This window comes from Buteo buteo, chromosome 2, assembly GCF_964188355.1.
Source record: "Buteo buteo chromosome 2, bButBut1.hap1.1, whole genome shotgun sequence".
Lineage (NCBI taxonomy): Eukaryota > Metazoa > Chordata > Aves > Accipitriformes > Accipitridae > Buteo > Buteo buteo.
This window is the reverse complement of record NC_134172.1, coordinates 42,254,924-42,267,222: the sequence shown is the minus strand read 5'-3', so window position 1 is coordinate 42,267,222 and position 12,299 is coordinate 42,254,924. Positions and strand designations below refer to the sequence as shown.

At 36.5% G+C, this 12,299-nt stretch overlaps 1 protein-coding gene across 3 annotated transcripts in view; it reads left to right on the top strand.

Annotated features, from left to right (window-relative positions):
* ZNF385D (zinc finger protein 385D) overlaps positions 1–12,299 on the top strand; it is a 445,996-nt gene that overhangs the window by 326,082 nt on the left and 107,615 nt on the right. The window lies entirely within an intron of this gene.

The following is a 12,299-nucleotide window of genomic DNA, read 5'->3' as shown; positions in this document are numbered from 1 at the left end:
CAGATGCCTTTTTTTTTTTTTTAGTAACATGGATTTCTCATGTATGGAAGGGTCTGAGCAGATACAAGTCCATTTCAATATAATGAACTACACTGTTGTTTTTAATTTTGTTTTTGAGTCTCCTGGCTTCCTCTTCTTTCAAGCTGTAGGCACAACCATTGCAGAGGCAATCTCCTACACGTATTACAGGAGATTACCATTAAGTACAGTTTTCTCAGTAGTGCCTGAAAAGTCAGCAGCACTTTTAAGAAGATACAGGAAAAGAAGAAGGGTAGAGGTTTGGAGCACTGAAGTTTGCAGCTGCTCCTGAAGGAAAAGTATTTTTTTAGTTATCCTGTCCCATAGCAGAACTGTTTGTGCCTGCAGCTGCTCTTGAGAGCTGCCAGGTAAAAGCTTCCCTGCCACTGGGTCAGACTGTCTTTTGAAACAAGAACCAAGAACCACGTGAAGTGTGGTGAGGGCTTGCCCAAGGGCAGTGCTCTGAGCTAGGAAGGAGGGGTTGGTGGAGGAAACGGTGGGTTCAACTCTGCATTCAGGCACAGACCTCCGTGGTAACCTTGAACTATTACTTACTCTCAGTTCCTATCTGTAAGATGAGGATAATATTTCCTGGCCTTTTAAGCGTGTCACAAAGATCCTGGTCACTAATGATTAGTGCTGGCACATGAATGTGTGCAGTTACGTAAGTATTAAGGTCTGGACATAATTGTCAAAGCTGAGATCCAAGGTCAAGTCTTGGTTTGAACTTGTTCATCAGAGTGTCAGAATAAGCAGGAATAAGTTCTGGTGGATAGGGTTCATCTCGTATAACTACAGTATAAAGCTAAAAGAGCTTTATAATAGCAGGAGGAATGTAATTTTCATTGGTGATGTTATTGTTATAATCAGAGATAATTAAATGGGTAGAAAATAAAACCAGTCTTAGGGCTGAGAGACCTACAGGCATCTAAGAAGATAGAAGCAAACCCTCTGGGGTTTGCACTGCACTTCTGGTGTCGTCTTCATTTTCTCAGAATTCTTTCATTAGTTGCTGCCATTTCATCAGGTCCCTTTTACCTATTCTGTGTTGTAGATATCTCTGGGGCAGAGCTTTTACTATAAAAGCAGAGGCAATGCATTCATACGGTATCCACAGGCATCAAATTATACATTAAAAAGTGAATCCTTCAAAATAACCAGAACTGGGGTATTTGTGGAGTTTCTTTTCTGAAAAGATATGCTAGCAGTGCAGATGTCTTTAAGTACTTTTCTTGCAGGCAACAACTAGACAGTTCACAGGCAATAAAATTGCCTGTCTTCACATCCATAGGTACTTGTGTGAGGTACTCCAGACATAGATGATTTTGAATCAATTATGCCTGTGCTGTCTAGTGCTAAGGCATAAGGCTGTGAATGAGAACAAGTGGATTTGCCAAAAGTTCTAGTACAGCTCAGTTTTCATATGTTAATTGCCTGCTTGTAAGTGGTCATCATAAAGCACTGTGAAATACTCAGATGAGACTTCCTATTGTGTTTAAGTTCATAATATACATGAAATTTTTTTTCAACCTGATTAATTCAAAATACTCAATGGCACTCTAGCTTCTCTGAATGTTAAAGTGATACTGCCCTTCTGGCTGGGGGTCAGCTGAGGAGATGGAAGAACTCTCAAGGCCACTGACCAGCAGTAGCTCAGTATCTGCCTGCTTCATCCCTTCCTTTTTGCCCAAATTCTGGTTCCCATCTGCATGTATTAGTTCATTTGGGGTTCCACCCTGGAGGAACGCACAGAGCATCCCTTCTTATGCACTGGACTATAGCCTGCACCACAGTCCTCACATGCTCAATGAACCTCTGACTACCTTGTGTGTGTCAGGATCTGTACATCACCAATTTAGTCAGAACTGAGTTGGGATAAGGGCATCCAGTCTGAGTTTACTTGACCTAAAATCAGGAAGAGACCAAAATCAACATGAAGTAACTTTAAACAATCAGAGAATTCAAGAAAAGAAGTGAACTAGGTCCAAGCCAAATCACTAATAGAAAGAAACCATGTCACAATCAGCCATGACAGTGAAGGAGTGTATGAATTCTCCCTTCTCATACTGTCCTTTCACAACAGAAAAAACAGAAGTAACTAAAGTAGTCCTGGAAACTGAAGGCCCCTACTACCTCCATGTTTGTGACTTTGTAGGTATATTAACATTTATTTATGGTAGTGGACTCCTGGAAGGAGTAGAGATTGCTGTTTTAAGACTGTTTTGAGATGTCTTGAATTTTTGGACTAGTATTTCTGTATGCACACAGGTAACAACAGGTTTTCTTTCCTTCCTTTGTTTCATTTTGTTCTGGTTTGAACTACAAAAAGCTCAGAAGTCAGGGTCAGGATGGTACTTCCCTGGCAATACTTTTTTCTAAATTTTAATTTTGACATATCATTCACATAAAACTTCAAAGGTGAAATTGCACAGAAAACATACGCTGTTAACTTTTAATCTTTTTTCCAAATGATATAAAAACATGCTGAGAGTTATTTAATGCATTACATTTCAGAGACAGGTAGGAAGGGATTAAAGCACTTCAAGTAGTGAATGAGCCATAACTATATTCTCCACAGCTGTTCAGTGCACCCAGGATTGCACTAATGATTCAGTCACTAAGACTGACAGGAGACTTGGAATGAACCTCAGTGGCAATCTGTAGAGAATTACTCAAAAAGTACAGTCACAATGTGGGTACCCAGTGCAGGTATAAGTGTGTTCTCTTCATCAAAAGGGAATATAATTTCAGTTTTGTACCATGAAGAAAATGTGAGATGTTTCAACTGGTGGGGAGTTGGGTTGGTAAAGTAATAATCTCCATTTGTTCTGAATTATTTCTTTTCTGTCTTTTTCTACTCTCTGTTTTCTTGAGGAGTCTGAAGCAGAAATTGGGTTGATCTTAATTTTGCAGTTACAAATACCTTATTAAAATGCAAGCCACCTTCTGACCACCTATTTCTCTCATCTTCCTGGAATCTTGCTCAGCTTAGTACCAAATTCTAATGTTGTTTATGCATACCTAGTTACTAAGCACAACAAGGTTTATTTTCGTTATTATGTAAGCTCTCAAACTATATCAAGAGAAGTTACTACATTTCTTTTCCATTTTCCAATTTCATATTTATCTCTCTCTTAGTGGAAGTGAGTGGCCTGAACACACAGTCTCATCCTGGTTCAAAAATTGAGGCAGTTTTTAGACCTAATAATGTTATGGAGGAAGTAAGCAGTTTAATGACTTCTCCTATGGACCATAATCTATGAGCTGAGCAAAGTTAAAATATTTTTCACATGCAAGGAGATCTAGTGCTCTTAGTTATCTCTATGAGGACTATGGATATAGATGTGCACATTATTTACCCTCATACTTAACTATTACCTATTCAAAGGGTATATTGAGCTGCATGTGCAAACCATAGCAATTCAGTTCCCATATGTGAAGAGTCTGGTGAACATTATTTTTCTGTGTTGACTGCTGGTGATGAAATCAATTTCTATAAAATTGTCTTGAATCTCAAGATATGAGGCAATATGATGACAGCTGGTCACATAATTTTGTATCCTTGAATTTTCTTAAGAAGGACAGTAGAACATTTCTTCTGAGAAAAGGGAATGGAAATGTTTTATGTGCTTTTTTTCAGTGCTGACCTAAAAAAAGAGAGAGAAAAAAGTGCCTGTGGTCAAATAATTATACCAGCAAATGACATCTGCACTTGCACCTGAAGTAAAATGCTTCTACCATATTCTGAAGACAGACAGACATCTGTTTAAGAACTGGGAGAGAAATTCAAAAATTTTCTAATTACTCTTGTGAAGGTTTGTCAGAGACCTAGTGGCTAAACAAGCAGAGCAGCTTTGGTACATGTTTCAACTGAAATGTTGAAGTGTTTTATTCTGAAACAGTTACAAAATGAGAATCTGAAAAATTCCAGGATTCAACAGTTGTATTTTAGCCTTTGGTTTATGAAAATATTTGCCCAATCACACCCTCCCCGCCAAAACCTGGGATAAAAATGTATGTCCCTATAACATTTTTTTTTCCTTTCATGATGTGAGGTATGGATTAAATGATGTCTTTGGGTCCCTTTAAGTCTCTTATTCTCTGGTTCTGTAAGTATGGCTTAAGAATTGTAACTTCTCCCAGTGTTAAAACTGAACTCACTAAGAGATTTTGAAATGTGTTGAAATGTTATAAAAGTATAGATTTGATATTTTAATAATGTTTGAAGCATCCTTTGGACTTTTTCAGGTAGGAATGTACATTTTTTAAACAGTCTATTTATATTCTACATCTTAGTTCTTAATGGTTTCTTTGGAGTCACCAGGATAAAAATGCTAAATAAGAAGAATTTTAAAAATAGACTAAAAAAAGCATATCAGCTTGATCAGGAAGGGTTGCATTGCAGATTTATTTTCCCACTCTTAAACACATATATACGCAGTCACTTCTCTGAAAAGTGTGTAGTAGTTTGCAGAGACCACTTTGGACTCTCATACCTGTGAGTAATTCACTTGTAAGAGTGAATCAAGTGCCTGTCTGCCAGTTCTCTGTCCAGCACACATCCTGCTTTTATTATTGTTGTGATTAGAAAGACCCACTATTATTAAATACCAATTATAACATTTGGTCCAGTTTTCTGAAATTCATTCACATATGAATGATGTTATTGGGAATTTGTTGTGTAACCCTCATTATGCCTGCCAACCTTTTGTTCCAAGCTCTTTTCTTAAGTACAAAACATGAAAATGCCCTTAGGTTTTTTTTTAAGGTGTTATTTTTCTCATGAGTTTATTTTTGCTTGTTCTTGGTTGAAGCTGAGAAAACAAATGGCATTTGTGAACCTTAGGTTTTTATCTTTATTGGTATCTCTAGAGAGATTTTTTAGAGAGACTATAACATTTATCTCTTTTTGTTTTAAGCAATTGTTTTGGGTTTAATCATATTTTACTGTCTGCCACTGCTCATATAAGTGACCAGCTGAAAAGAAACAATCCACGCCTTCTTTCCACACCACTTTGGTAATGCCTACTGGAAGTGGAGTGAGTAATTCTCCCACTTTCAAGGTGGTTTGTTTCATGCTAGTCTCTTCTTACGCTACAATTGTTGTATTGAGCATTGGCCACTGGATAATTGAGCAATATGACAAACATGGTACATTTGGTTGCCTTTCATCTTCTCTCCTTTGGGAGAATCTTTTAGGTCTGGTAGAATTTTGTGTGTCATTTGGATCAGCACTGGGGAGCAATCATGGTTTTGTAATTCAGAAGATTATTATCTGTGGTATTCTTGCTCTGTTTGTTGAAGAAACTGGAAAACATGTTTTGAATAAGATGGGACTGAAGAAAAAGAAAGGCCATCCCATTCCACAAAACCAGTTGATTACCACCCTGGAGAGTTTTTCCGAGAGATGTGAGGCAAGTCACTTAACCCAAAGTTTTCTCAGACAATTTAATGGATTGTGAGTCCAACTTGCAGTTGTAAGGCTGCACTGAGTCTGTGTAGCACCTTCACAGATGAATCTGAAGTCAGGAGCTGTGTGGTGAATATATGAAAGGCAATATAATAGTACTATGAGGTATCTTAAATTGGATAACGAACTAGTTTACACTTTTATTCTTCATTTCTGAGAAAATACCATCTTTTCTCTAACAAAGAAGTTTTGAAAATAAGTTAATTATACTTGTAGAGTACTCGCATCCTGTGTTGAAGACTGTAGGAGAGCCAATGAATAGACTGATAATTCCCATTGGGAGTGAGGTTTCAGCTTTATACAGTAAATGAGGTGTGGGGCTATTCATTGAACCCCTTGGGCAAAACACAACATTGAACAGTTGCTCATTAAGTGAACATTGTCCATCTTCCAAACAGAAAAAAGAATCTTTCAGGAAAAATATACAAACATACTTAAAAAATGTAAATTCATAAAGGTGTTAAATTAAGGCTTATAGGCATTTCATGTTTTTAAGGGCTTGATCTGCAACCTTAATGTTCTTTTAGCACTCTGTGTTTCTGCATTTAGCATACGTACACATACATACGCAGATTTGTTCCAGTTTGACAGTCCTTCACGTGTTTAGTGTGTTTGATTAGCATAATCACTGTGTGATTATTTCTCACTAGCCTTAGCATATGCAAATTTTTGTCTTTTGACTGACAACCATTATTAGACAATCAGAGTATAAGGATTTGCATAATCTCTGTGGTTACAGTATGTGTGTGCCATGCCACTGTGAATGCAAATCCTTTTGCTCTGACTGGTTTCTGTATATTCAAGCAGTTTGCCAGAAATACTGCTGCTGCCTCAGCATCTCATTGCCAAGTGGAAAAATCTACAAGAAAAAAAATAACAAAAAAGAAAGCCAGAGAGAAATACTAGAGTTACATCAGAAAGGTGACTAGACAAATGCTACAATTAAATATCTCCATTTAAAAAAAAAAAAAAGAAAAAAAAGACAAATCCTTACACTCTTGTAAGATTTCAACAAGAGAATAAAAAGTTTACTTTGGGAATTCATTCTGAAGTAGTATTCAAGTTACATAAACCAGTTACATTGTTTGGGAAGTGACTACAGTTTTCTTTTTGATAGATACCACTTTTTAAAAGAAAAGTAATTCTTCTGTAAATACTGCACTTTATTGTAGTTGTTGCAGGTATTTTATATGAATTATTTTATATTTAACTAGGTTAAGTAATATTTCTGTTTTATGTACATGAAAAGCATCAGGTTAGTTCTACCCTGTTTCATTGATAAGAGCAGAAATGGTAGACACTAAGAAAAGATGTGTAATGCTGAGTTCAATTCACTGTGTAATTATTCATCATAATTACTAGGGCAATACTGAATAAATTAGCTGTAAAAGGATAAACCATGCATGGTAGCACATCTAGAACATGTATTTTAACCATTTGACATCATATTGTTCTACTTGCACATGAAACCAAAATATTGTTGAACATTCTTTTTTGTGTGTTTAGTTATGCTTACTAAGCTCTTTCCCTCATTCCTTTTGAATTGTGTTCTTTGGTTAGTTTGTAAGATTCTTATTCACAGATTAATGTGATGTTGTAAAAAAAAAAAAAAAAACAACTGGACTGCTAGCCCTAACAATGGAGCATATTTCTTATGGAAATACATAATGTCAAATATACTTAGGATCAAATCACTGAGCTGCTGTTGAACTGTTCTGCTTCTGACCTGGACACCACTATATTAAGAATGTGTCAGGTAGATTGTAAATTATAGGTCTGACACTTCTGGAAAGCATCAGACCTACTACACATGCTGCACAGATTTTATTTATTTATTTTTTTAACATGCACAGTTAATAAATACTTTCAACAGGTTTAAGATGGAAGTGCACACACAGAAATGAACTGCAATGTGTGACTCCTAGTAGGTCCAATACTTCCTGGAAATTCTAGACTTGTTGCACATGTTTTGTCCAGCTTGAATGTGCAGCTGCAGTAGATGCCAAGTATCTCCTGGAGAAGAAGGAGCTACCACTCAGCTGAACAATGTCCATAATATGGGCATTCTATAGGAGCAATATAAGGCTGAATGTCCAGCAGTTCTCCAAAACATCAGAGTTTCTGCCTAAGTAAAAATATAACAACATCATAGAATAGAATAGAATATTGCTGCATCTGTACAATTGACCAACAGGATTGCAGGGGAAATGATTGTGAATTCTTGCTACTACCGAGATCAGAGAGGAACTGCTCAATTCTTAATTGGAAATAGTCAAATGATGCCCTGAGAAAATTTCTGGTTCAAAAAGTCCCCCAGCTATAAATGACAGTGTCTTTACATGATTGAGGAGCTTTCCTGTAGCTTTAGTAACCGCTCTTCTGTGTTTCTACTAGTATGTCACAATTATAATGCAGTACGCAGTTTTATGTTTGAACTGTTTGGTATTAAAACTGCATGATGGATCCATCATGCAGTTTTAAAAATGGATTAAGCCACCAGTAAGTATAAACTGTGGAGGATATGATAATATTTTGTTCTTTTTTGCTTGGTAGGGCATTGTGTATGTGGTTGGTACAGGATTTACACTGTTTCCGATGCTCTTATTAGTTTCACCATTTGTTGGAACATAAGAGAATGAATGAAAGGAGCCCCCACTGAGCTATCTTTATTTCTTATCAATTTACAGTGAAGGTGTTCAAATAAGTCTCAACTCATATGTGGAAATATTAATACCTTGCCTGCAAATACAATAAAATTACAGTGTGCTTGTCTGACTTAATTTTTGTACTTACAATTAAATATGCAGACATGTGATAAGAAACCGTACTCAAAATATCATTCCTCTGATGTTGTTTTCATTGTAACATTGCATTGTGTTAGCATCTGGATTTTAAGAAGTTCTGAGGGGTGTTGGTAGCTGTGTCGCTGAATTCACTTACCTACTCAAGTAATGGAGGTCAGTCTTTTGGTGGGTAATTTTTCTGTAAATTACCACTAAAATGGTCTACAGCAATTTTTTCCTGAGAGCTTCAATGACCTGTTGTGTTTTTCTGCTCACTTAGTATAGGACCCTAGTGATCTGAGTCAATCTTTTGCAGCTAATTTCTTTGGCTTTGAGGTAAAAATACTGTCTTACTTACGTGATTGTTTTAGGCGCACCATATGTTCTGAACAAGCTCTGGTCATCCACGTTATCTTCATCCTTTGACCTGGATGCTTTTATTTATAGACACTAGTGCAATTCCATTAGTTTACTGCCAACCTCAAGCATTTGAAATGCTTATGTCATGCCCCCTGGTTTTAATACACAATTAAAAAAAACTAAAATAAAAATAACTCCTTTGCTTTATATTCTTTTGTGATTTGAGCCTTTATGGATCAAACTTGCGTGCTTGCCTTTGCTATCAGTTAGTTGTTGTTGTTTTTAAATTGGGCATGCTCTTACGCCTCTGGGATAAGAAGTCACATAAAAAGGACTAATAAAAGTTATATATATTTAAAATTATATATATTAAAAATTTGTTGACATTCTGGAGGACCTATGTGTTTGAATTTCAGTTTCAGCATAAAAAAAAGTCTTCAAAAAAAAGCCCCCAAACCAACAACACTTAGTAATTACTTGTGGAAATTATGTAAAATTTACGTTTCCAAAGGATCAAATTTCTGTGTAGGTAAAATTTACCAGCCTGGGTTCTGCCTTCTTCAGATATTTAATGAGGTGCAGACTTGGCTACAGAAGGCCTTCAAGGGTAGCGGTTATGGTGAATCTGGAATAGTTGCCCAGGCAGGTAGGATAACATGGGATCTCCTGGGTCAAATTCTTGGTGATTTTGCAGTAGATGTTTCATCCAGAAAGTTCATGCAACAGCTACTGCTTTCATCTGCAGTCCCCAAAATAAAAAGCTCTTTCGTGCTCTATGGAAAGCACAGGAACAAAGAGCAACGTGGCTAAGGTCATTGGTCTGACAAGGTTGAATCTGAAACAAGCATGCAAAACCAAATGAGAGCGGTAAGGTCAAAGCTAAGAAAATGGAGTAAGGGGCCAACTTCTGCCATGCCCTCAGTTTAAGCCTGGATTTTGCTGAAGTATGGCAAGCCCCTGAAGATCTTGGGAAGGGAGTACAGTATTTGACTAAAGAAAGTAAATAATATCATGTTGCCACAAATTTCAGCTTGAATAATTAAAACATAGGCGATATTATTGCTGTGCATTTTATGTATTGAAAACAAAAATTAACTGAATGAAATATGAAACCTTTCATATTTATCTTCATTGCCCAAACTAACAGTTACCCTGTGGTTTGCAGTGAACCTTGAGCAACATGCTATCCCTAGACTGACCACAAGGAAAAAGTGTGACACAGCCTGCGTTACATAGTAAGAGATACCTAGTGCTGGATAGTATATAAGCAAAAGGTAGCAAACAAGTCAAACACAGGGCAGCTCACCCTCTTTGTGTTGTAGCTTACAGTGCAAATACATTGGTGAGAGAAAGTAAGGGTACATCTTACAAACCTTTGACAACTGAATCAATCTTTCATGTGAACTGCAAACCTCTCTGTCCTTCACTGTAAATGGGAGTAAATTAAATCAGTTGCATCTAGAAATAAAATAAAACCCCAGCAATTGTAATATAGGACTAGTAATGACTAAAAAGCCGATTTTATCAAAGTTTATTGTGATAACTCTTATTTTGAAAGCAAATACCACTTACATAAGTTGAAAATTATATGTGTAATTAGTAACACTCAGTGAGTCTAGAAGTGCTTGGAGATTCTGTTAAGTATCTCACTGCTTGCTGATTATCTCAGCTATGTGATATTATTTCCCTTTTTATACTTCCCTGCAATCCTTTCTCTCTATTTTTCTGGCAATCAGCTGCTGCTCTTTGTTCCTTTGACTCTCAGCAGGGCTCGTCTCTGTCTTCCAGTGTCTGTGAGATCTGAGTGCTTATCATGCTGCACCTAAGTATCCTGTTACCTCTCACAAATTTCCTGCATAAAACTTCTGGAGGCTTATCTGGTGCTTTTGGATGTTTATTTGAAATGTATGGATTGGTGGTGTTTCCCCAAATGAAACCTCATGTCAAATACACTCCAGCATTCTGCCCCAACTTTATTAGAATCTGGAGCTAAGTTTTGAAGTTTAATTCTGCTGTGCAGTATCAAAGAGCAATTGGCAGAGAAGGGATTCTTACTTTGAAGCAGCTTTTCTTAATCAACTTGGAGGCTATCCAGAACATTTCTTCATTTAGAGCCACAAACACAAATCACCCAGTTCACAATAAGGCCATGTAGCTGTATATCTAGAAGTCTGCATCTTTAGAAAGAGAAAGGCAAGTGTGCAGATGGATTTCTGTATCAGCAGATAAACAGGAGAAAAATCTGTGGAGTGATTAGGAAAGAAACTCCACAGTTTTCCGTGAGACCAAAATAAAATCAAATACAAAGTAGACCAACTATTCCACACATTCATGATTTTTCTCAATTCTGAAAAATTATTTGTCTCATTCTCAATATGTGAGCATCATAGAAATCCAACCACATTTGAAGCTAGAACTCTTACTGTGAAGATGGGTAAATCCAACTCAAAAAATCAGTTGTTCTATCTTACGAACCATGGTGGAAGCTTTCATATAACCTTTAGTGAGCTTCTTTGCTGGCTTTCTTAGCTTATGGCACTTGTGAGATAGCATGAAAGAGTTTAACATGTTAACACTGAAGGCGAAACTAATAGTATGCCACAACTATTGTTAATATGAAGGCAAACATTTACATTGGATCAAAGAATGCACAATTTCTTGTTACCTTGTGCTGACTTATTCATATATCTGAGCTTGAGGTTTCCCTGAGTATTTTAGACCTGCAGTGGCAAAAGAAACTGCCTACATTTCTTTAGAAATTTAGGCTAAATTTCTCCAAACTTCAGCAGCAGTGAAGCAGTATGCTCTACGCAGCATGCTGTAGTGTTTCAGAGCTTGATATACTCCGACCTTAGCCATCAGTGTTATTCTGGGGTTATGTTACAGTGAAATCCCTAGTTTCTAGGTGGGATTGGTGGTTTTTTTATGCTGGTGGTTGCACATATGTATGAGGCATTTCACTTTCACATCAAATTGAAGAGGATGTTCAAACTGAGCATTTCTTCCAAACCTTTATTTAAAGCTCTGCCATTTTCCTTGTTCTTTTTTTTTTTTTTTATCAATCTGAATTTCTTTTCAAGAGGAATTAGTTTAATGACCTATTTCATATCTGACACTGAACAGCTGTCAGGTGATACAAAATTTCCATAGTGATCTGTTGTGGATTGACTGCAATAGAGGCCATGACTGTCTACCATTGCAGCTTCCATGAATAATTGATTACTCTAAGGAAAAGCTCTGATTATTTATCAAATAACCCTTTGCTAACAGACTAGAAAAAAGTGAATCATGGGGGCATGAGCATAGAAGAAGGTTTTTTTCTCAAGACACATACAAATTATGCTGCTTGAATACTGGTTATCATCAGAGTTAGGCAATTAGTTATATTTGCGTCAGCAAAATCTATGAATTTTTAACAATACAATTTAATGATAAAAACTGTCAGTGGCTTTACCAAGTTGCTGTAAAGCTATTACTAGATTTTAAAAATAGCTATCAAATGTTTCTTGTGAAAAAGAAATATAAATAATTTTGACCAATGAATTTGGGGAAGTTGATTTCAATCCTCCATGTAAAAAGTCTCGAGTAGCTTTTGTAAAATTCTCTGCCAAAATAGTATATTTTTTTATGGGACCCTGACTTACAGACAATGCCAGATCAGCATTCTG